The sequence below is a fragment of the Leucoraja erinacea genome, chromosome 6, assembly GCF_028641065.1.
Source record: "Leucoraja erinacea ecotype New England chromosome 6, Leri_hhj_1, whole genome shotgun sequence".
NCBI lineage: Eukaryota > Metazoa > Chordata > Chondrichthyes > Rajiformes > Rajidae > Leucoraja > Leucoraja erinaceus.
The window spans coordinates 35,916,642-35,939,474 of NC_073382.1; the positions used below are offsets into that span (position 1 = coordinate 35,916,642).

At 42.9% G+C, this 22,833-nt stretch overlaps 1 long non-coding RNA gene across 1 annotated transcript; it reads left to right on the forward strand.

Annotated features, from left to right (window-relative positions):
* The first annotated feature begins 786 nt into the window (after positions 1–786).
* On the forward strand, positions 787–22,556 carry LOC129697996 (uncharacterized). The gene is made up of 3 exons (XR_008723604.1): positions 787–5,729; positions 18,480–18,658; positions 22,422–22,556. It is a non-coding gene; the product is annotated as an uncharacterized LOC129697996 (long non-coding RNA).
* Positions 22,557–22,833: the final 277 nt, after the last annotated feature.

Sequence of the window (22,833 nt, forward strand, 5' to 3'; positions counted from 1 at the left end):
TTGGACTGGACAAAAAAATATAACCATAGAATGTACCAAAGTTCTTGATTACTTATTAGCTGTATTAATGACTTGACAAGAGTAGAGCAGAGAGCATGATTCAAATTGGCTCATGACAACTATCAGGTGGCAGGAACCACCAGGTGGTGGCAGCAATGGTTGCCTCACCAACAGTCTGTCTGTCCCTTCCTTCTTTGTGTTTGTTTTGTATGTGTTAAATGTATGTTTTTAGTGTTCTTTAGCTTGTTTTGTGTGGGGGGTGGGGGATGGGGAGTTGGGGGAAACTTTTTCTTACCTCGACGGAGATGCCATATTTTCCATATTGTATGTATGACCACACTGCGACCTAACATCGCGGAGTTGGCGGCCTTTTCTGGAGATCAACCGGGAGCTTCATCGGGTGAGCCTGTGGGACTTACCATCACGGACCTCGCTATCCCTGTCGGGGGGTTATCTTTGGGGCTCCAACTGTGGGAGCCTGCAGGACTTACCATCACGGAGCTCGCTATCCCTTTCGGGGGTTTATCTTTGGGGCTCCAACTGTGGGAGCCTGCGGGACTTTAACATCGCAGAGCCCATGGCCTCTGGTAGAGACCGGCATCGGGGACTCCAAACCGCAGGAGTTTCGACCTCCCCAACGCGGGCGTTTCGATCGCCCCGACGCGGGAGTTTAGATCGCACTGACAGGGGCTTCGACCACCGGCTGCATATGGTTTGACTGCCCCGACCATGGGAGAATAAAGTGGAAGGAGATTGGACTTGATTACCTTCCATCACAGTGAGGAACGTGGGGGATCCACTGTGGTGGATGTTTATGTTAACTTTTATGTAGTTGTTTGTCTTGTTGCATTTTTTAGTATGGCTGTATGGTAATCGGAATTACACTGTACCTTAATTGGTACATGTGACAATAATCTGACCTTGAAACCTTGCCATGAAAATAAATGTGAGGGCATGCGGTGATGAGGATGTTTGGATTCTGCAATGGGATATATATGGATTAAGTGAAGGCTAATACGTTTGTGATGGACCATGTGAAGGAAACCTTGTGGGGATATTTAAAGAGGAGGTAGGTATTGTTCTTGAAATATTGGAGAATTAAGAGATACTGGGGCAGATTAGGGCCACTGTGGCAGATTAGTCACGATCATATCAAAAGGCATGACATGGTTGAGGGGCCTAGTGATCTATTCCTGCCCTATATTTTTGTGTCTGCTTGTGTGCTCGTATGTTCTTGCTGGAGAGGTGAGATAACAGTATGTTCCCTGTTGACTCATTAAGGGTGTTTTCTACAAATGAGCCCACTTTTAGGATTTTTGCCTTGGGCTCTTTGAGCCATAACTGCAACATCTTCAAGATTATCCTTGCAGCTCCAAGCTGTCAAGAGCATCCAGTGGGATTCCAACACAAACACTCATTGTGAGGAAATGTCAAGTGTTGATATGACATGGAATTGGAGCAGATTGCTGTGATCAATAGGAATTAGTATAGATTGAATATATATTCTCCAGTGTGTTCTACAGCAAGCTACAAAAGTTAGATATGAAAGTATGGTTGACACTTTAAATTTTATGGCTGCAAAAGCAGATTTACAATATGATAGGCTGGTTAAATTGAGAGTGCCTATTAACTGACATGGTTAAGAATATCATGTCTTAATTTCACCTGGTTGTACATACAATGTGTTTCATTAGGAGTGACACCATTATGTGTACTTCCAAAGTGATAAACTTGTCATCTGCACAGAGATTCACGATGTGAAGTACCAAATTGAATTTTCAAAATGAGAAAACATTATTATTGTTTTGCTCCGGTAATAAATGATTTTCTCGCACATTGCGTTAAAATAATCAACATTTTGGTCATTTATTTTTTTAATTTGATCATCGTCTTGATAGTTGTATGGGGTACCTCCAAAATAACCATGGTCAAGGTTCTATCAAGTGTCAAGGTTGATGTTAAAGTCAAAAAGACACAAATTACAGGAGTAACTGTGCGGGTCAAGAATTATAAGCCCTGTCCCACGGTACGAGTTCATTCCAAGAGCTCTCCCGAGTTAAAAAAAAATCAAACTCGTGGTAAGCACGGTGAATGAACGTAGCGGGTACGTCAGAGCTCGGGGATGTCTGTTAGCGCTAACGGCAGGTAACGCTAACTCGGGAAGACTTGCTAACGGCAGGTAAGCACGGGAAGACTCATGAAGATTTTTCAACATGATGAAAAATGTCCACGAGAGCCCCAAGTACCGACGAGTGGCCATTACCGTAAATCTCCGAGTTCGGATCAGGGTAAACTCGGGAGAACTCTTGGAATGAACTCATACCATGGGACAAGGCTTTAACTGTGAATAACACGCATAGGCAAAGTTTCATGTTGGGCCCATTAAAGAAAAAAAAGTGATATACTATATATCCTGCAGAATTATTTCCAATGATTTATGCACCCTACAGAAATTTGACCAAACATGAATTATTATAACTATGAAGTCATTTTGCATGAATTGTGTAATTTTCCCCATATAACATGCATTTAGGCCAATGCCTAGATAATAGGTTACATTGTTCTGAGACATGCCTGTCACTAGGAACCATCAGAACAACATCGATTACAGCATGGCTCTTAGAAATTAACCCAGTCATGCACTTGAAACTCAGCTAAAATATGTACGTTCCATTATCTCAGTCTCATCCCCTGACACTACAAACTTCCCTTGCCCCTCATGTCCTGAAACTGTGCCTGTGAAGCCACCCTGATTTTTCCATCCTCAGCACGGCTGATCGTACCCTAATGTTAGCTACACACCCGCTATAGTTTGAAAAAAATGTTTTCTGGTTTCACTTTTTACTCCGCTAATGTATATTGCTGCAATAGCAGATCTTTAAACATACACAACACTGACAAATTATGAGTAACATAATATTATTTAGCCACTCCAAAGGGAATCTGAATATGTTTATTCAGACTCACTGTATTAGATCACAATATTCATCATCATACTTTATTTCCCCTGGCTTTCAAAACAATCTAATCAAATGTCTGTTTTTCTTTCAATCTTAAGTTACAGTTTAAACTGCTTCAGGGATTCAGCTTCTGCAGTGATATGAACACAATGAATTCTTTCATCTGCAAGAGTGTTGTCATATAAAGCCAATCACAGCTGCAAAACATTTAATCTGCAATTTAATCTATGAATCTGGTATGTGGAAAAGCTTGAGTAGTTAATATCCAACTGAGAGAGCAATTATTAATTGGTGCATCGTAATTAGTTTGAGATTTTTTTTAATGTATCACTATTGTGATGGCCCAGTAGGCATGGAAGTAAGCTTTCCAAATAGGCTATTGAAATCATGTACAAAATACACAAAATGTCTTGACAGGCTGTATGATAAATAATCCATGCAAGAGGAAAAACATTTTACAGAAGATGATATGCACTATATTATTGTCCTCAGCCTACTGAATTTAGCAATAAGTGAAATTAAAAAATATATAACTGGAGGCATTGCAGCCTAAAATTGCATGTAATATTCTGTTATTGCACAGCACATAGGATTGTTAGTTTAATATTACAAGCTGGAGAAATTCATTACTTAAAAAAAATATTTCATTAGCTTCATTGTCATTTAAGATTTCTGTTTATGTCACCAAATAGACACTGTGGTATTTTCTGTGTTAATGATCTATGCCTTAGGTCAAATGTAACTCTCATTGGGATAGATTAACAGGAGCAGGCAGGGTAAGCTAAATTAGAATTCTGCCAGAGTATCTGTAACAACATGGTCCAGAATATGAAAAATAATTGAACATTCTGGTGATTGTTTACATTCATTGCTGCTGCAACTGCTCTCTCCATTTGACCTCAGCGGAGACCAAATTTCATTCTGAGGTGGGAGTATGACCCGCTTAAATGAAAAATAATGCTGGATACAGGCTGGGGAAATAAACTAGCAGTCTGAATGGAAGGGAAGTTCTGCTATGGACTGTTGGACTAAAATGCAAAGGTTGCATTTCTAGTTGTTCATTTTAAAACCGTCATCTCTTCCATTGCCTCATAACTGGGGTGGGCGCAGTGGTAGAGTTGCTGCCTTACAGCGCCAGAGACCTGGGTTTGATCCTGACTAGGGGTGCTTGTCTGTATGGAGTTTGTACTTTCTCCCCATGACTTGCGTCTGTTTTCTCCGGGATCTTCACTTTCCTCCCACACTCCAAAGACATGCAGGTTTATAGGTTAATTGGCTTGGTATAATTGTAAATTCTTCCAATAGGATAGTGTTAGTGTGCAGGAATTGCTGGTCGGCACATACTCTGTGGGCTGAAGATTATGTTTCTGCGCTGTATCTCTAAACTAAATTAAACTAAACTAAATTCCCTAATACTGCAACTTTCCCCAGACCGATAATGCTCTGTCAGATGTTTTACTCCATTTATATGCTCTTGTATATCCCTCATGTGAATGTTTTCACCATTAGCAGTTGTGCTTTCAATTGCCAAGTCTCCTAAGTTCTAAAATTCCTTCTCTAAACATCCACAATCCTTCCTCGTTTATGATGTCCCTTGAAACCTTCCTCTTTTGCTGAGCTATTGCCATTCGATCTTAATGTTTCCATGTTTGGCTCAGTGTCAAAGCTTGTTTGGCAATACTGTTGTGGAGAGTCTTGATATATTTACTATACTAAAGATGTGATATAAATGTTAGTGAAGTTCTAAAATAAAATATTCTGCAATCACCCACCAATGTATTATGTAGATGACATGGTTGCTGATCCCTCTTAAGTTTGTTTTGCAATAATGAAGCTGCTAAAATTAAAGTGGAGGCACAAGATCTTGCAGATTCTTGAATCTGCAGCAAAAAATAAATGTTGGAAACTGTTGCCACTTGTTGTGAATTAAGTCCGACCTAATAATTTGCATCTTGCTTATATCAGAAAATGTATGATCAGTTCACCACTGGAAATGTAGTGTCATTGTCATACAGTGTGGAAACAGCCCAATCAGCCCAACTCACCTACACCAACAAAATTTTCAATCTATGCTAGTCCCACCTGCCTGCATTTGCCCCACATCTTTTTAATCCTGCCCTATCCATCTACCACCTGTCTAGATGTTTCTTAAACATTGCAATATTGAGAAAGTATTTCTGTGGTTCAGTTCAGCACACAAGAGGACATGATTCTCATACCAGTATGTTATGCAAATGTATAAAATGTATGTAGGTCATTAAAAGATAATTCACATGGAGTAAGAAAGTCAGATATTGTGTTTGTAACATAAGTACTTGTGAGAGCGAAGGTTATCTACAGGAGGCACAAATTTGTGACAGTGATTATGTAGTCATTTACAAATGTATGCCAGCTGAGCTCATTGCTCATATTTAAAGCAGGTATGAAAATAAATTATTCTGTGGAGTTAAATGTTTTTATTGCCATCAGTACATGTTACTATTTTATGACACTTCTAGCCATTAAAACTGGTTAATCCAGTTCCATGTTTATGCTCTTAAACACAGATAGAATATTATTTGGTAGACAAACGTGCTGGAGAAACTCAGCAGGTGCAACAGCATCTATGGAGCGAAGGAAATAGGCAATGTTTCAGGCCAAAACCTTTCTTCAGAATATTATTTAAGCATTCAAATGAATTCTCTGCAGTTTATTGCATAGGTGTAACTCATCAGCTTGCATTTCAACAGTGCCTTCACCACAGCATATTCCAATGTGCTTTACATTCTGGTAAGTGTTTTTGAAATGTAATCACCACTACATTACAAGAGACATGGGCGGTAATTTATACAAAGTATTTCCTCACAACAGCAAAGTGATAATGACCAGACAATCTGTTTTTGCAATGGTGATTGAAGATTATGTATTAGTCAGGACATCTGAGATAACCTCCTTTGCCTTCTAAATAGAGCTGAGAAAGTACCAAGAGATTAGGCCTCAGTTGCTCAGCTCAACCAGAAGCAAAACGCCTCCTCGGTACTGAATTGTGTTGTCAGCATTGATTGGGGTCACAAATCTTCAGTGAGACTTGACCTGGAACGATAAAAGCAGAAGCATTATCAGTTGAACTACTGCTAACACTTGGAATAAGAGACTACAGCTGCTAGAATTTTTAGCAAAAAAACAGGCTATTGGATGAACTCAGCGGGTCAGGCAGCATTTGTGGAGGAAAATGGACAGACGGTGTTTGCTCCAGACTGATGGAGTCATGACATTTCAGACTGATGAAAAGCCGGATCAGTCTGAAGAAGGATCTTGAAGAAGGATCCCAAAACGTTGTCTGTCCATTTCCCTCCATAGATGCTGCCTGACCTGCTAAATTCCTTTAACAGTCTGTTTTTTGCACAGATAACAGTTTATTGATAGTTTCTATTGTGCATAGGTGTAACTCATCAGGTGTCTAACAGTAGATGGGTTGGAAAACAAATACTACAATAATGTCTGGACTATTTAAACATTTATTTATTTTTCCTTTTTGTAAATAAAAAACTGCCAGCTAAGCCATACACAAGTTATATATCTGTTCGAACTTCAGTCTGAAATCTAATATTGAAATTCCTACATAAAATGTTAAATGTATTTTTAATTGCAAACTTTTTATTCCATGTTTTCATTTGCTGATATTATAGCGAGACATGTGTTGTCAAACAAAGTGATCTTTATTAGGTTTACACAGAACAGCTCTCAGAGCCACAACAAGGGATAAAGGTGTTACCAGAAGTATATATACCCCAGGGGTGACCCATGTGTGACCCACTCTTCCCGCCAAACCAAGTCACATGACCCAACCCCCAGTGCCATGGGTTTGCACCATGAGTGGCTAACCACCAGTGGACCGCCACAGGACCAGAGGAATGGAACCAAAAGGGAAGACGAACGAGGCGTTGCCCCCTCACATTGACTAACAATGATTGAGCCCGCAGGAAATCGGCGCCCAGCAACGGCTGGGACACGTCGGCAACGGTGAACGGCCAGGTAAAATGGCAAGAGCCAAAGATGAGCGGGATTGTGCAGATGCCATAATTCCATATGGTGCTGCAATTCGCGGCAGTTAACAAAAGCCCCTGCTTCCCAGAATGAGTGCCCACCCCGATGGGGGCAAAACGCTGTCTTCCGCCCCCGTGTCCACCAGGAAACGTCATCCATAGTGCCGGTCCCATGCGTATAGGCGGTGTATTTGACCGACCACCGAGGTGATTACTGGCGCCGGCCCCGGCATATCCCGAAAAAAGGGCGAGCGGCATTGGCAGGCCGCGGAACGCCAGCATTGGTGGTTGAAGCACCACTTCTTTTTACCGGCTTCCCCCAGAGTGGGAGAGTCAGCTGTGCCCCCTGTTTTCCAAGGCACTATTGACACCTGATCGAGCAAACCCCTGCCCTACTGCTTGGAGAGACACAGCTTGTCGGCGCGTTCTATTCGTTGCAGTGGGTCGTCAAAGTTCTCACCTGCGAGGAGCAGGCGGATGCCGTCCGACAACTGCTCCAGGAAGGCGTATTCAAAGAGCAGGCAGGGCTGGTGGCCATCCATCAGTGTGAGCATTTCACTCACTGCAGTCGCCGAGCCAACCATGTGGAGGAGCCGCGCAGATCGATCCAGTCAACTGATCCCGAAGGTGCGAAGAAGCAGCGCCTTGAGCCCCTCATACTTATTGCCAGCTGGCGCCTCACGTAGGTAAGGAACAAAGCGAGCGGCCATCTCCTGATCGAGCGCGCGGTCGACGTAATAGTAGCGGATGTCGTCGGCTGTGATTCAGCAGATGTGGAACTGGGCCTCGGCCTACTGGAAGTACACCCAGGGCTGCGAGGTCCAGAAAACCGGCAGCTTAAGTACGACAGAGTTTTGTTGGGCTTGATTGGCGGCACCGGCGGGTTGAGCATTGGCAGCGTCCATATTTGAAATCCAAAATTACTATTTTGGATCAGCAGGGTCACCAATATAGCGATACAGGTGTTGTCAAACAAAGTGATCTTTATTAGGTTAACACAGAACAGCTCTCAGAACCACAACAAGGGGCAAAGGTGTTACCAGCAGAATATATACCCCAGAGGAGACCCGTGACCCGCTCTTCCCGCCAAACCAAGTCACATGACCCAACCCCACACCCCATGAGTGGCTAACCACCAGGGGCCGCCACAATATAATATATAGAAACATAGAAACATAGAAACATAGAAAATAGGTGCAGGAGTAGACCATTGGGCCCTTCGAGCCTGCACAGCCATTCGATATGATCATGGCTGATCATTCAACTCAGTATCCCACCCCTGCCTTCTCTCCATACCCCCTGATCCCTTTAGCCACAAGGGCAACATCTAACTCCCTCTTAAATATAGCCAATGAACTGGCCTCAACTACCTTCTGTGGCAGATAATTCCACAGATTCACCACTCTCTGTGTAAAAAAATGATTTTCTCATCTCGGTCCTAAAAGACTTCCCTCTTATCCTTAAACAGTGACCCCTAGTTCTGGAATTCCCCAACATCATGAATAATCTTCCTGCATCTAGCCTGTCCAACCCCTTAAAAATTTTGTAAGTTTCTATAAGATCCCCCCTCAATCTTCTGAATTCCAGCGTGTACAAGCCGAGTCTATCCAGTCTTTCTTCATATGAAAGACCTGCTATCCCAGGAATCAGTCTGGTGAACCTTCTCTGTACTCCCACTATGGCAAGACTGTCTTTCCTCAGATTAGGAGACCAAAACTGTACGCAATACTCCAGGTGTGGTCTCACCAAGAACCTGTACAACCGCAGTAGAACCTCCCTGCTCTTATACCCAAATCCTTTTGCATTGAATGCTAACATACCATTTGCTTTCTTCAGTGCCTGCTACAGCTGAATTCCTACTTTCAATGACTGGCGTACCATGACACCCAGGTCTCGTTGCATCTCCCCTATTCCTAATCGGCCACCATTCAGATAATAGTCTACTATCCTGTTTTTGCCACCAAAGTGGATAAACTCACATTTATCAACATTATACTGCATCTGCCATGCATTTGCCCACTCACCCAACCTATCCAAGTCACCTTGCAGCCTCCTAGCATCCTCCTCACAGCTAACACTGCCTCCTAGCTTTGTGTCATCCTCAAACTTGGAGATGTTGCATTCAATTCCCTCATCCAGATCATTAATATATATTGTAAATAGCTGGGATCCCAGCACTGTGCATTGCGGTACCCCACTAGTCACTGCCTGCCATTCTGAAAAAGACCCGTTACTCCCACTCTTTGCTTCCTGTCTGCCAGCCAATAGTCAATAGTCAATTTAATTGTCATTTGGACACCTTGAGGTTCAAACGAAATGCCGTTTCTGCAGCCATACATTACAAACAAATAGACCCCAGACACAACATAATTTACATTTTACATAAACATCCATCACATTGCTGTGATGGAAGGCCCAAAAAAAAAATAACTTATCTCTCCACTGCCCCCCCCCCCCCCCCCGATGTCAGAGTCAAAGTCAAAGCCCCCGGCTGGCGATGGCGATTGTCCCGTGGCCATTAAAGCCACGCCGGGTGATGCAAGGTCGCACACCGGGTCTTGATGTTAGAGCCCCCGGTGTGCGCTCGCAGAGTCCCGAGGCCATTCCAAGCCGCGCAGGGCAGTGGTGTTAGGCCCCGCTCCAGGAGCTCTTCGACCCCGCAACTCGGGCGGGAGAAGTCGCCGTTGCAGGAGCACTGAAAAGCGGTCTCCCTCCAGGGACCTGCGGGCTCCCGGTGCCGCCGTCCGCCAGACCCGCAGTTGCAGCCTCCGAATCTCCGGAGGTCGGGCCACAGCAGCAGCAGCAGCGCTCCACCACCGCTCCACCCGCTCCGGACTCGGCCAGCTCCGCGACGGTGAGGTGAGTCGGCACCAGAGTCCCCGGCTTCTTCTGTTGGAGGGCCGCTACTCATTGTAGCCCCAACGACAACGGAGACCGGACAAGAAAAGGTCGGGTCTCCAGTGCAGGGAGAGATTTAAAAGTTACCCCCTCCCTCCCATTCCACCCCCACCCCCCCACACACACACCCCAACAAAAAATAACAAAAACTACATATAAACATAGACAAAAAAAATAAAAACGCGGACGGGCTGCAGAGGCCGCTGCTGACCAGAGTTGCGCCGCCTACCAGTTCTCCATCCACATCAATATTGATCCCCCCATATCATATGCTTTAAGTTTGTATACTAATCTCTTATGTGGGACCTTGTCGAAAGCCTTCTGAAAGTCCAGATAAAACACATCCACTGGTTCTCCCTTATTCACTCTACTAGTTACATCCTCGAAAAATTCTATAAGATTCGTCAGATATGATTTACCTTTCATAAATCCATGCTGACTTTGGCCAATGATTTCACCACTTTCCAAATGTGCTGCTATCCCATCTTTAATAACTGACTCCTGAATTTTCCCCACCACCGATGTTAGACTAACTGGTCTGTAATTCCCCATTTTCTCTCTCCCTCCCTTTTTAAAAAGTGGGGTTACATTAGCTACTGTCCTGTCTTCAGGAACTACTCCAGAATCTAAAGAGTTTTGACTACTAGTTTTCACTAATGCATCCACTATTTCTGCGGCTGCTTCCTTAAGTACTCTGGGATGCAACTTATCTGGCCCTGGGGATTTATGAGCCTTTAATCCATCCAATTTACCTAACATGACTTCCCGGCTAACCTGGATTTCACTCAGTTCCTCCATCTCATTTAACCCCCGGTCCCTTGCTATTTCCGGCAGATTGTTTATGTCTTCCTTAGTGAAGACAGAACCAAAGTAGTTATTCAATTGATCTGCCATATCCTTGTTCCCCATGATCAATTTGCCTGTTTCTGACTGCAAGGGACCTACATTTGTTTTAACTAATCTTTTCCTCTTCACATATCTATAAAACATTTTGCAGTCAGTTTTTATGTTCCCTGCCAGTTTTCTATCATAATCTATTTTCCCTTTCCTAATTAAGTCTTTTGTCCTCCTCGGCTGGACTCTGAATTTCTCCCAGTCCTGTGGTAAGCTGCTTGTTCTGGCTAGTTTGTACGCTTCATCTTTTGTTTTGATACTAACCCTCATTTCCCTTGTTATCCACGGATGCACTACCTTCCCTGATTTATTCTTTTTCCAAACTGGGATGAACACTTGTTGTAGTTCATCCATGCAGTTTTTAAATGCCTTCCATTGCATATCCACCGTTAACCCTTTAAGAATCATTTGCCAGTCTATCTTGGCCAATTCATATCTCATACCCTCAAAGTCACCTTTCTTTAAGTTCAGGACACTTGATTCTGAATTAACAATGTCACTCTCCATCCTAATGAAGAACTCAACCATATTACGGTCACTCTTGCCCAAGGGGCCAATCACAACAAGACTGCTACCTAACCCTTCCTCATTACTCAATACCCAGTCTAGAATAGCCTGCTCTCTCGTTGGTTCTTCTACATGTTGGTTTAGAAAACTATTCCGCATACATTCCAAGAACTCCTCTTCCTCAGCACCCCTGCCAATTTGATTCACCCAGCGCAATCTATGTAGATTGAAGTCACCCATTATAACTGTTTTACCTTTGTTGCACGCATTTCTAATTTCCTGTGAGATGCGGTCCCGAACTCCACTACTATTGTTAGGTGGCCGGTACACCACTCCCACTAGCGTTTTCTGCCCCTTAGTGTTTCGCAGCTCAACCCATATCGATTCCACATCCTCCAAGCTAATGTCCTTCCTTTCTATTGCGTTAATCTCCTCTCTAACCAGCAATGCTACCCCGCCTCCTTTTCCTTTCTGTCTATCCCTCCTGAATATTGAATATCCCTGGATGTTCAGCTCCCAGCCTTGGTCACCCTGGAGCCATGTCTCCATGATCCCAACTATATCATATTCATTAATAACTGTCTGTACATTCAACTCATCCACCTTATTATGAATGCTCCTTGCATTATGACACAAAGCCTTCAGGCTTGCCTTACAACACTTACATAGAAACATAGAAATTGGGTGCAGGAGTAGGCCATTTGGCCCTTCGAGCCTGCACCGCCATTCAATATGATCATGGCTGATCATCCAACTCAGTATCCCGTACCTGCCTTCTCTCCATACCCTCCGATTCCCTTAGCCACAGGGGCCACATCTAACTCCCTCTTAAATATAGCCAATGAACTGGCCTCGACTACCCTCTGCGGCAGAGAGTTCCAGAGATTCACCACTCTCTGTGTGAAAAAAGTTCTTCTCATCTCGGTTTTAAAGGATTTCCCCCTTATCCTTAAGCTTTGACCCCTTGTCCTGGACTTCCCCAACATCGGGAGCAATCTTCCTGCATCTAGCCTGTCCAACCCCTTAAAAATTTTGTAGGTTTCTATAAGATTCCCTCTCAATCTCCTAAATTCTAGAGAGTATAAACCAAGTCTATCCAGTCTTTCTTCATAAGACAGTCCTGACATCCCAGGAATCAGTCTGGTGAACTGTCTCTGCACTCCCTCTATGGCAATAATGCCCTTCCTCAGATTTGGAGACCAAAACTGTACGCAATACTCCAGGTGTGGTCTCACCAAGACCCTGTACAACTGCAGTAGAACCTCCCTGCTCCTATACACAAATATTTTTGCTATGAAAGCTAACATACCATTTGCTTTCTTCACTGCCTGCTGCACCTGCATGCCTACTTTCAATGACTGGTGTACCATGACACCCAGGTCTCGCTGCATCTCCCCTTTTCCTAGTCGGCCACCATTTAGATAATAGTCTGCTTTCCTGTTTTTGCCACCAAAATGGATAACCTCACATTTATCCATATTATACTGCATCTGCCAAACATTTGCCCACTCACCCAGCCTATCCAAGTCACCTTGCAGTCTCCTAGCATCCTCCTCACAACTAACACTGCCCCCCAGCTTAGTTTCATCCGCAAACTTGGAGATATTGCCTTCAATTCCCTCATCCCGATCATTAATATATATTGTAAATAGCTGGGGTCCCAGCACTGAGCCTTGCGGTACCCCACTAGTCACTGCCTGCCATTGTGAAAAGGACCCGTTTACTCCTACTCTTTGCTTCCTGTTTGCCAGACAGTTCTCTATCCACATCAATACTGAACCCCCAATGCCATGTACTTTAAGTTTGTATACTAATCTCTTATGTGGGACCTTGTCGAAAGCCTTCTGGAAGTCCAGATACACCACATCCACTGGTTCTCCCCTATCCACGCTACTGGTTACATCCTCGAAAAATTCTATAAGATTCGTCAGACATGATTTACCTTTCGTAACTCCATGCTGACTTTGTCCAATGATTTCACCACTTTCCAAATGTGCTGCTATCCCATCTTTAATAACTGACTCTAGCAGTTTCCCCACTACCGATGTTAGACTAACTGGTCTGTAATTCCCCGTTTTCTCTCTCCCTCCCTTCTTAAAAAGTGGGGTTACGTTTGCTACCCGCCAATCCTCAGGAACTACTCCAGAATCTAAAGAGTTTTGAAAGATTATTACTAATGCATCCACTATTTCTGGAGCTACTTCCTTAAGTACTCTGGGATGCAGCCTATGTGGCCCTGGGGATTTATCGGCCTTTAATCCATTCAATTTACCCAACACCACTTCCCGGCTAACCTGGATTTCACTCAATTCCTCCAACTCCTTTTACCCTTTATACAATTATGTTGAAAAGTGGCCCAGTTGGATTTTTGCCCTGGATTGGTCTGCCTGCCACTTTTACTTTTCACCTTGCAACCTATTGCTTCTACCCTCATTTTACACCCCTCTGCCTCTCTGCTCTTGTACCCATCACCCTGTCACATTATTTTAAATCCTCCCCGACAGCACTAGTAAACACTCCCCCAAGGACATTGGTTCCATTCCAGCCCAGGTGCAGACCGTCCTGTTTGTACTGGTCCCACCTCCCCCAGAACTGGTTCCAATGCCCTAAAAAATTGAATCCCTCCCCCTTGCACCATTTTACAAGCCACGTATTCACCTGCAATATCCTCCTATTTCTACTCTGACTGGCCCGTGGTACTGGTAGTAATCCAGAGAATATTACCTTTGAGGTCCTATTTTTAAGTTTATCTCCCAGCTCGCTAAATTCACCTTGTAGGATCTCATCCCTTTTTTTACCTATATCGTTGGTGCCAATATGCTCCACGACAACTGGCTGTTCACCCTCCCCCTCCAGAATGTTCTGCAGCCGTTCAGTGACGTCCCTGACCCTTGCACCAGGGAGGCAACATACCATCCTGGAGTCTCATTTGTGGCCGCAGAAATGCCTATCTATTCCCCTTACAATTGAATACCCTATTACTATTGCCCTTCCACTTTTTTTTCTCCCCTCCTGTGCCGCAGAGCCACCCATGGTGCCATGAACTTGGCTGCTGCTGCCTTCTCCTGATGAGCAATCTCCCTCAACAGTATCCAAAATGGTATACCTGTTTAGGAGGGAGATGACCGCAGGGGATTCCTGCACATACCTGCCTACTGCTTTGCTGGCTATTGGCCACCCATTCCCTTTCTGTCCTCTTTCCTTTTACCTGCAGTGTGACCAACTCGCTGTACGTGCTATTCACAACTTTCTCAGCATCGTGGATGCTCCAGTATGAATCCAACCGCAGCTCCAACCATTCAATGCGGTCTGCCAGAAGCTGCAGCTGGACACACTTCCTGCAAACGTAGTCACCAGGGACACCGACCTTATCCCTGATCTCCCACATGTTGCAGGCTGAGCAAACCACAGGGCCAATCTCCACTGACATAGCTTACTCCCAAATTAACTCAACTCCCTCACACTATAAAAATCTTTATCCTTTAAATTGTACCTTTACTAATAAATACTGTACCCGTAACTCACAGGACCCGTAACTCACAGAACCCTTAACTCACAGAACCCTTAACTCACAGAACCCTTAACTCACAGAACCCTTAACTCACAGAACCCTTAAACCCTTAACTCACTGAACCCTTAACCTGAAAGCAGAAATGTAAACCTGGGCTTCCACCAGTCTCCTTCTCTGGAAGTGAGATGGAACGCTGCAGATTTGGGTAACTCCTCCTCTCACCAATGGCTCCCGGGGCCTCTTTGAAGGTAAGCCCCGTGCTCGATTTTTAAACTCACCGCCCAGGTAACTCCTTCTCTCACCAACGGCTCCCCGGGCCTCTGTGAGATGTGAAAATTGAAGACCACTTTTGTAAACAGTTATCATGGGCAAACACCTTCAGGGTACTTACCAAAGTGATTGTTCAAAGATTACAGGCATCAAAAACAATAATCAGCATAGTTTGGAAAAATGTTGCCACTGAAAATCTGTTAGTATTATTTTAACAATGTTGACTCAATCAGATAAGGATGGCAAAAGGAAAATATGGTTTGCAGAATTTTAAACAATGCTTTTTAATGATGTTCAATGGTCTTACAAACCATAACCCCACAAAATTCATAAATAATTAGCTTTGCAGAATAATGATCTAGCAGGTTTGCGAAGTGCTGATAATGATGTGGGCTGCAATGCTGTTTGTAAGTCTTCTGCTGTTCACACAATACACTAGTGAAATGCTTCAATTAGATAGAAATAATTTGTTGACAATGTCTTGATGGGCCATATGGTCTCTCCCTATATCGTGTTATCCTGCGATTCCGTGGTCTATTATAGTTTACTATAATAATTTTGTTGAATGACCTTTCTTTTATGTTTTCCAATTTATCCAGATCGTATTAAAATTGTGCAAACATTTTGCTTCTGCATAAATAATACATATATAAAAAGAAAGGAATATCTGGAAGTAATGATGTTTAAGAAAAACATTTATTAAATAGTTTATAATAACAAAGGTCGATTATAGTGTCCATTTTGCTCCGAAGACCTGCTTATCACTGATATTCACAGGTATTATTCACAGTAAGGATAGAGCTTTCAATTATATTATTGCAACACAACTAAAATACAAGCTGTAAAAAATAATGCTTTTCAGGCAAACATAATCGAACCAGCAATGGATTTTCCTAATGGATACGCAAACATATAGCTTAGATTAACACTTCAGTGCAGTGTTGAATGATTTCCGGATTGACAGAAGCACTAACTTTCACTCAAAACATTAAATGAAGGCTCAAGTGGCTGTAAAGTGAATGTAAGCATGGCATTATTCAAAGAAAAGCAGGAAGTTTTCACAGTTCTAATAGCCAGATACCTCTTAGTCAAGATCACAAAAACTGATTATGTGATCGATATCACATTGCCACGAGTGAAAACTTGAATTGCTCAGATTGTTGTCATTGTTCAATACACTACAAAGCAAAGATATTACATCTTTGCTACAAAGATTATATTTCAAAAGCAATGAATTGGCAGCCATGAACTTTGGAACAGTCTTTTTTTAAAGATGGAGTGGGGTCAGTAGAAAAACTGGTTGAGAAATAACAAAGCCCCCTGGGTAAATTGTGCTAAAGAAGAATGTTCTATATCAGTTTGGCATAGAAAATTGCGGTTAAATGAATGTGTAGATAATTGATGAGGAGTGTTCTCGTCACCTCTGAGGCAAAAGGTGCTGCAAGAATGCATAGGCCATACCAAAGATCACAAATTAGGTTAAATTGGGGTGGAATTAACCATCACAGCATTTCTGACATTTTTACTTTAAGCCAATGGTCACTGTGCACTTATTTAAATTCAATTAATGTTGATAAAAAACAACTTTCAGACTCTCAAAAATTAGTTTAAGTGACAACATTATTTTATTTAGATTTCTTGCTTGCATTTTGTTGTGATTTATGGTCACTCTTTGCTACTTTTACATTTTTACCCCCTACTTTTTTTCTTTTTTTTAATCATTATCTTTTCTTTGGTGAAAAATATTCTTCATCTTAATAGATCCTTCTGGAAGGGTTGGATATTCATTTGTGGAATTTCTTTGCCTTCACAGCGCTTGAGAATAAGAGAAATTGCAATGCTTGCTATAAGTTGCACCCTCTTCACAATTGTGAGAGGTATGCTGAGAAATAGCTTGAATTCACACAAGCAAAGAGGATCATAACTGCCTTTAATGCTACAAAGATTGCCGATGGTAACACCTGTAATACATAACATTATAAATAATAAATGTTTACAAATAAATGTAGCCCATTGGGAATCAAAGTTTGCTAAGAGCAAGGAAGAGAGAAATACAGAATTATAGCATAGGAGCTGGAGTGGGCCATTCTGCTTGCTTCTAGAGAAACAGCATGGTAGCAGACACTTTGGCCCATCGAGTCTACTCTGACCATTAGAATAGAATAGAATATAATGCCTTTCATTGTCATTCAAACAGACAAGGTTTGAATAAAATTTCATTCCTACAGTCATGACATTAATCACCTATTATCACGCTTTCACATCCACACCCTACAGAGGAAATTTACAGAGGCTATTTAAGCTACAAACACACATGTCATTGGGATGTGGGAGGAAACTGGAGCACCCGAGGAAACCTATGTGATCACAGGGAGAACGTACAAACTCTACACATATCGAGGTCAGAATCGAACCCAGATCTCCGACACTGTAAGGCAGCAGCTCTACCATCTAGCATCACACTCATCGAGTGTGGTGCCATCGAGTGCGGCAGCCTTGCCAGCAGCTGTCTGTCCTTTAATCTGTCTAAAAGTTTGTTTTTCGAGGTCTTTTAGTCTTTTTATGTGGCGGATGCGGGGAAGAGGGAAACCGTTTTTCTCAGTCACTACCTGGTCGAGGATGCGTCTTTCCTCCAAGCCGCATCTTCACCCCCTCCTCGTGGCCTACCATCTGGATAGGTGCGGCACTGAATTCCATCGCGGAGCGAGCGAAGCCTTACCGGTATTGCCATGTTGGAGCTCCGGAATGCTGGGACTGCCGACTTTAACACCATGGAGCTGTGGTTTGCAGAGCTGACATTAACATTGCAGAGCCTGGGATCCTTGCCAGAGTCACCAGCGTTGAATCTCTACCGAGCATGGCCTGTGGAATTCGGGAGCCGCGGTAGGAAGTGGCCGATTCGGAAACTCCAAGCCGGTGAGAGTGTTCTTCCGTTTGAGGGCTTGAAACATCGGGCCACCGTTGCGGCGACTGAGGAGGCCTCAATAGGCACCGACCACAGGTGAATATGAGGAAGAGGACTGTACTTTGTTGCCTTCCCTCACAGTGGGAAATGTTTATTCCACTGTGGGGGGATGTTTTCATATTTTATGACAAATTCTATTGTGTTGTGTTTATCTTATTTGTCTGCTGCATGGTAACTCAAATTTCACTGCAGCAATGGGTGTATGTGACAATAAATGTCCTTTGTCCTGTGTCCTATGTCCATCTGTGCCACTGTGCTGCATAGTACAATGATGGGTATTCATCTATTTTAGTAGCATTATCCCACTCTCTCTATTGATACTCCTTGAAGCCTTTTCCTTCCAGAAATCAGTGTTTGGAAATTCTAAGTGCATCATTAACTATGAAAAAATTCTCGTCACCTATGTCCTAAATCCTTGTCCTGTAACCTTATGGGCCTGTCCCACTTAGGTGATTTTTCAGATGACTGCCGGCGACTGTCAAGGCGACTGCAGGCGGAGGACAAGGCAAGCGGGGAGAGCGCTGTCTGAGTCAAATTCACACGATGCAAAGCCAAGGTGATACAGACGCACACCGTGATGAACAGGAAGGTTGGCGCTGTAATTAAGCCGACTAAAGCACAGTGTACGGTAAGTCCTTTAAAAGGGGGGTGGGAAGAAGGGAGGGGGGCTGGGAGGAGAAAGAATGGAGACAACTTTTAAGAAGCCAGAGATACAAGGCTGTGAAGCTCGGCGGACATTACCATTACCGGTCTGTTATCCTTGGTTCTGAAAACTACTGCTTACTTTTTTTTTCCCCAATGAGCCAATGAAATTCACCAGTCAGCACCGGCTACAACGTATGAGAACCTACGAGAACCTTCGTCCTCCTGACAACCCACCAAGACACGAGAATTCTCGCTACTCTCCATTGCGGCTTCATTCTAGTCGCCACTAATTTTTCAACATAACGTGGCCACGACTAGTTCTCAGAATGCGGAAACTCATCACGACCATGAAGGTGACTCCCCAGCAACCACCCGCAAACATGTGGTGACTGCATAGTTGCCTAAAAAGTCGCCTGTGGGACAGGCCCATTAGACTGTGCTCTTTTGTTGTAGAGAACAAGTGGTCTCATCACCCACAGTCTATCTAGACTTGTCAAAATATTATGATTTTCAGTTACATTCTTTCACATTCTTCAAACTCTCATACGACAGACCCACCATCCCAGAAACATTCTGCAAACCTTTGTTGCAATGCCTCTATGGAACATATGTATCTTCTTTGGAAAGGAGGTCAACGCTTCAAGTTCCTTTTTACTCACTTGGCGCTAAGTTTGCTCCTTTGCACTGATATAAGTTATCCATTTTTTGTGCTAAATACTGTATGCATGGTGTTTTGTTCCAGTGCAACATTGTGATCAACAAATAAACTGCAAAAATATGACATCCTGGCTTTAAAAAAGTAATTATTTGGTGTTTCCTGCCTTTAAGAACCATTTAAAGCCATACCTAGTTGGTTAATCAGACAGCTTATGAAAGAGCAGTCATTCATTTGTTGACGTGGGAAGTAAGTCAGTTAAAGCACTTTTTCCTCAGGCTAGATTAACAGTTCAATGCTGTGCTGAATGAATAAGTTGAAATATTAAAACATTGCTACTAAATGGAGAAAAGAGAGGGAGAAGAAGGGCAATTATATGTGAATTTTCTTATGTATTGACCCAGTACTGTGGGTGGTCTTAATAAGGCTTCTGGGATCTGAAGATGTCATTACACAATGCTCCAACCTGGCTCTGTAATTACATTTTAATGCGTTATTATACCTGAGGATAATTTACTAAATTTAAAACAGCATCCCTGAGAACACTGAATCACGCAAGATTCATTACTTGCAGCGGTACAGTCCGCTCCTATACATCAGAAAATAATCAATGGATGCAGCGCAACTTGATGACATCACCACATGTGCAATAGGGAAATGACATCTACATTTGCGTGAATCATGGTAGAAATGCCTGCTCAGTTTCCTGACACTTGGGAATTAAACAGAAAACGAGCGCCTACTCCAAAACAAGCAGAAAGAAACAACATTGTTTTGGACAGTTTATTCACACAAAAAAACTGACACTTTTTTCCCCCTAAACAGTGTCTAAGCACAGGTGTCTCAACTGCTAAAATAATAAAACACGTCTGTTAAAACTAAATTAAATAGACAATGCTCATCAATTCCATAACCAAAGCTCTGAGGTCCTGCCAAATCCAATTGAGAAATATAATGGAAAATTAATTGAAGGGCTAATGGAAGGAGAAAACTCAAGAACTTTCACATCTTCAATGATGATATGACCAATCAGATGTTAAAGACAAGGCTGAGTAAGCAACTTGAACCAAGATTGATGGTCCAATTCAGTTTCATCCTAAGAAACCATTCCACAGCTAATTCAACAAGAAATGGATAGAAAATATTGAATACATCATTGTATTGTCAGAGTGAGGCCACACGCAAATTAGAGGACCCCCCGCCAAAAAAAATCAATCTGAAGGTTTCAACCAAAAATGTCACCTAACTATGTTCTCTAGACATGCTGCCTGCTCTTGCATGATATGCATCCAAGGCCAATCTGTCCAATACATTTACAGCACTTACATCCACCTAGAAGATCAGCCAGATACATCCTGTAAAATAATAGCAGAACAGATCCAATCCAGTTAATTATAGCCCACTCACTCAACTATCAATCATCAGCAAAGGTCTTTCAAGTATCACATACTCAGAATTTGCTTGCGAGACGCATTTACTTTTTTCCAGCATGTCACGGACCCCAGCTCCTTGGAGCATGATATCTCAATAAAAGTTACAGGTGCAGAGTAGGCCTTCTGGTCCTTTAATTCTGTACATATGGTTATTAAAATCATGGTTGATCTTCTACCTCAGCTTCACATTTCCACACTTTTCCATCTTCAGTTTTTCCCATTAATTCCAGAAATCTGTTGATCTATGTTTAGAATGAATACAATGATTTTTAGCATGGTTTTGAGCTTGAAATACCAGGTCGCCCCCAGTTTAATTAGGCACTGAGTTTTGAATTTCTCTCTGGCTGCTGGTACAGTGTTTACTTGCTAGTAATCTTAGGCGGAAAGATAGAGAGGGAAGATTATTTCAAAGGTCTGCAATGACTTGGCTTATGTGATTTTTGTGATGGCTTGTCTCTAATGTGGAATTTTGCCTGAATGTGGGCCTCACTTTCTCTTAATTAATCTTCCTTCCTCCACGTGTCGGTGTGTTGATGTGTGTTTGCCATTATATAATTAAAAGTCTAAACTTGACCACTTCCTGTTTGCGCTCTATATTGATTTTAGAAAAAACGCTACCACTTACGACCCCCTTCCCTCATCAGGTGCAGAGGATTTTCCCCATTGATGAAAAATCAAACACTTATTGGTGTTTAAAAAATGTTGAGATTCTCTCTCCTGTCAATCACCGCAATGAAGGCCATGTCCCTTCATTGGGGGGGGGGGGGGAGGTACTATATAACCCGGAAGACTGGACGTGGCTCTGTTGCTGCAAGATGGTGAGCGAGAGATCACGTCTCTCACTCTGAGCTGTGAATCAACTGAACACTGAAAGTTTAATAAACTGTGAGTGTGGTTTTATGTGCCTACAGTGTCTACTGAACCGTGAGTGCCCTTAATGTGGTTTGCAAATGTGGTTTGCAAATGTGGTTTGACAATGTGGTTTGTTTGAAAATGTGGTTGGTTTGAAAATGAAAATGTGGTTGAATTCAATATGTGGTTGGGTGGAAAATGTGGCTGGTTTGAACATGAAAATGTGGTTGGTTTGAAAATGTGGTTGGTTTGAAAATGTGGTTGGTTTGAAAATGTGGTTGGTTTGAAAATGTGGTTGGTTTGAAAATGCGTTTGGTTGGAAAATGCGTTTGGTTGGAAAATGCGGTTGGTTTGAAAATGCGGTTGGTTTGAAAATGAGGGTGATTTGTTTGAAAATGTGGGTGGTTTGAAAATGTGGGTGGTGGTTTGAAAATGTGGGTGGTTTGAAAATGTGGGTGGTTTGAAAATGTGGGTGGTTTGAAAATGTGGGTGGTTTGAAAATGGGTGGTTTGAAAATGTGGGTGGTTTGAAAATGTGGGTGGTTTGAAAATGTTTGGAGTGCTGTGAGGTTGGACTTGCTGCCTGCACTCTGCTTGGAGTGCTGTGAGGTTGGATTTGCTGCATGCACTCTCCTTGGAGTACAGTGAGGTTGGATTTGCTGCCTGCACTCTGCTTCAAGTGCTGTGAGATTGAATTTGCAGGCCTGCACTGAATGAGGGCTTTTGAGGTAAATTCTCAGATTTTCTTTGTTAAAATTTGATCGCTCAATCTCTCTATATTAAAATTGTCTTTTTTTAAATCGACAGCAAAGAGTCATCAAGATGCAGTGAGCAGCAGAACACAACAAGAAATAACTTAATAAATCTCATCTTTAACATTTAAATTGTTGTTTTGTTTTAAGAGTCATTCACATTTTAAACTTTAATAAATCCTTTTTCCACTTGCAATGCCTGTGTGTTCTTCATCACAATGGGAACCTAATAGGCAGGAATAGCTGCGCTGTCGGAGAGCCACTAAGAGCGCATGGGGGGGGAGGTTGAGGAGATATGGACTGAATGCGTGGGGGGGGGGGGGGGGGGGGGGGGGGAGGGGATGGCAAGGAGCAGAGTGGGGAGTTGAAGGGAGCAGGGGTGATTGAGTGAATTGCCACCACACCAGCCGTGAGTGATTGCACTGCCAGCCTACCAGTCATGACTTAGTGAACTATATAACCATATA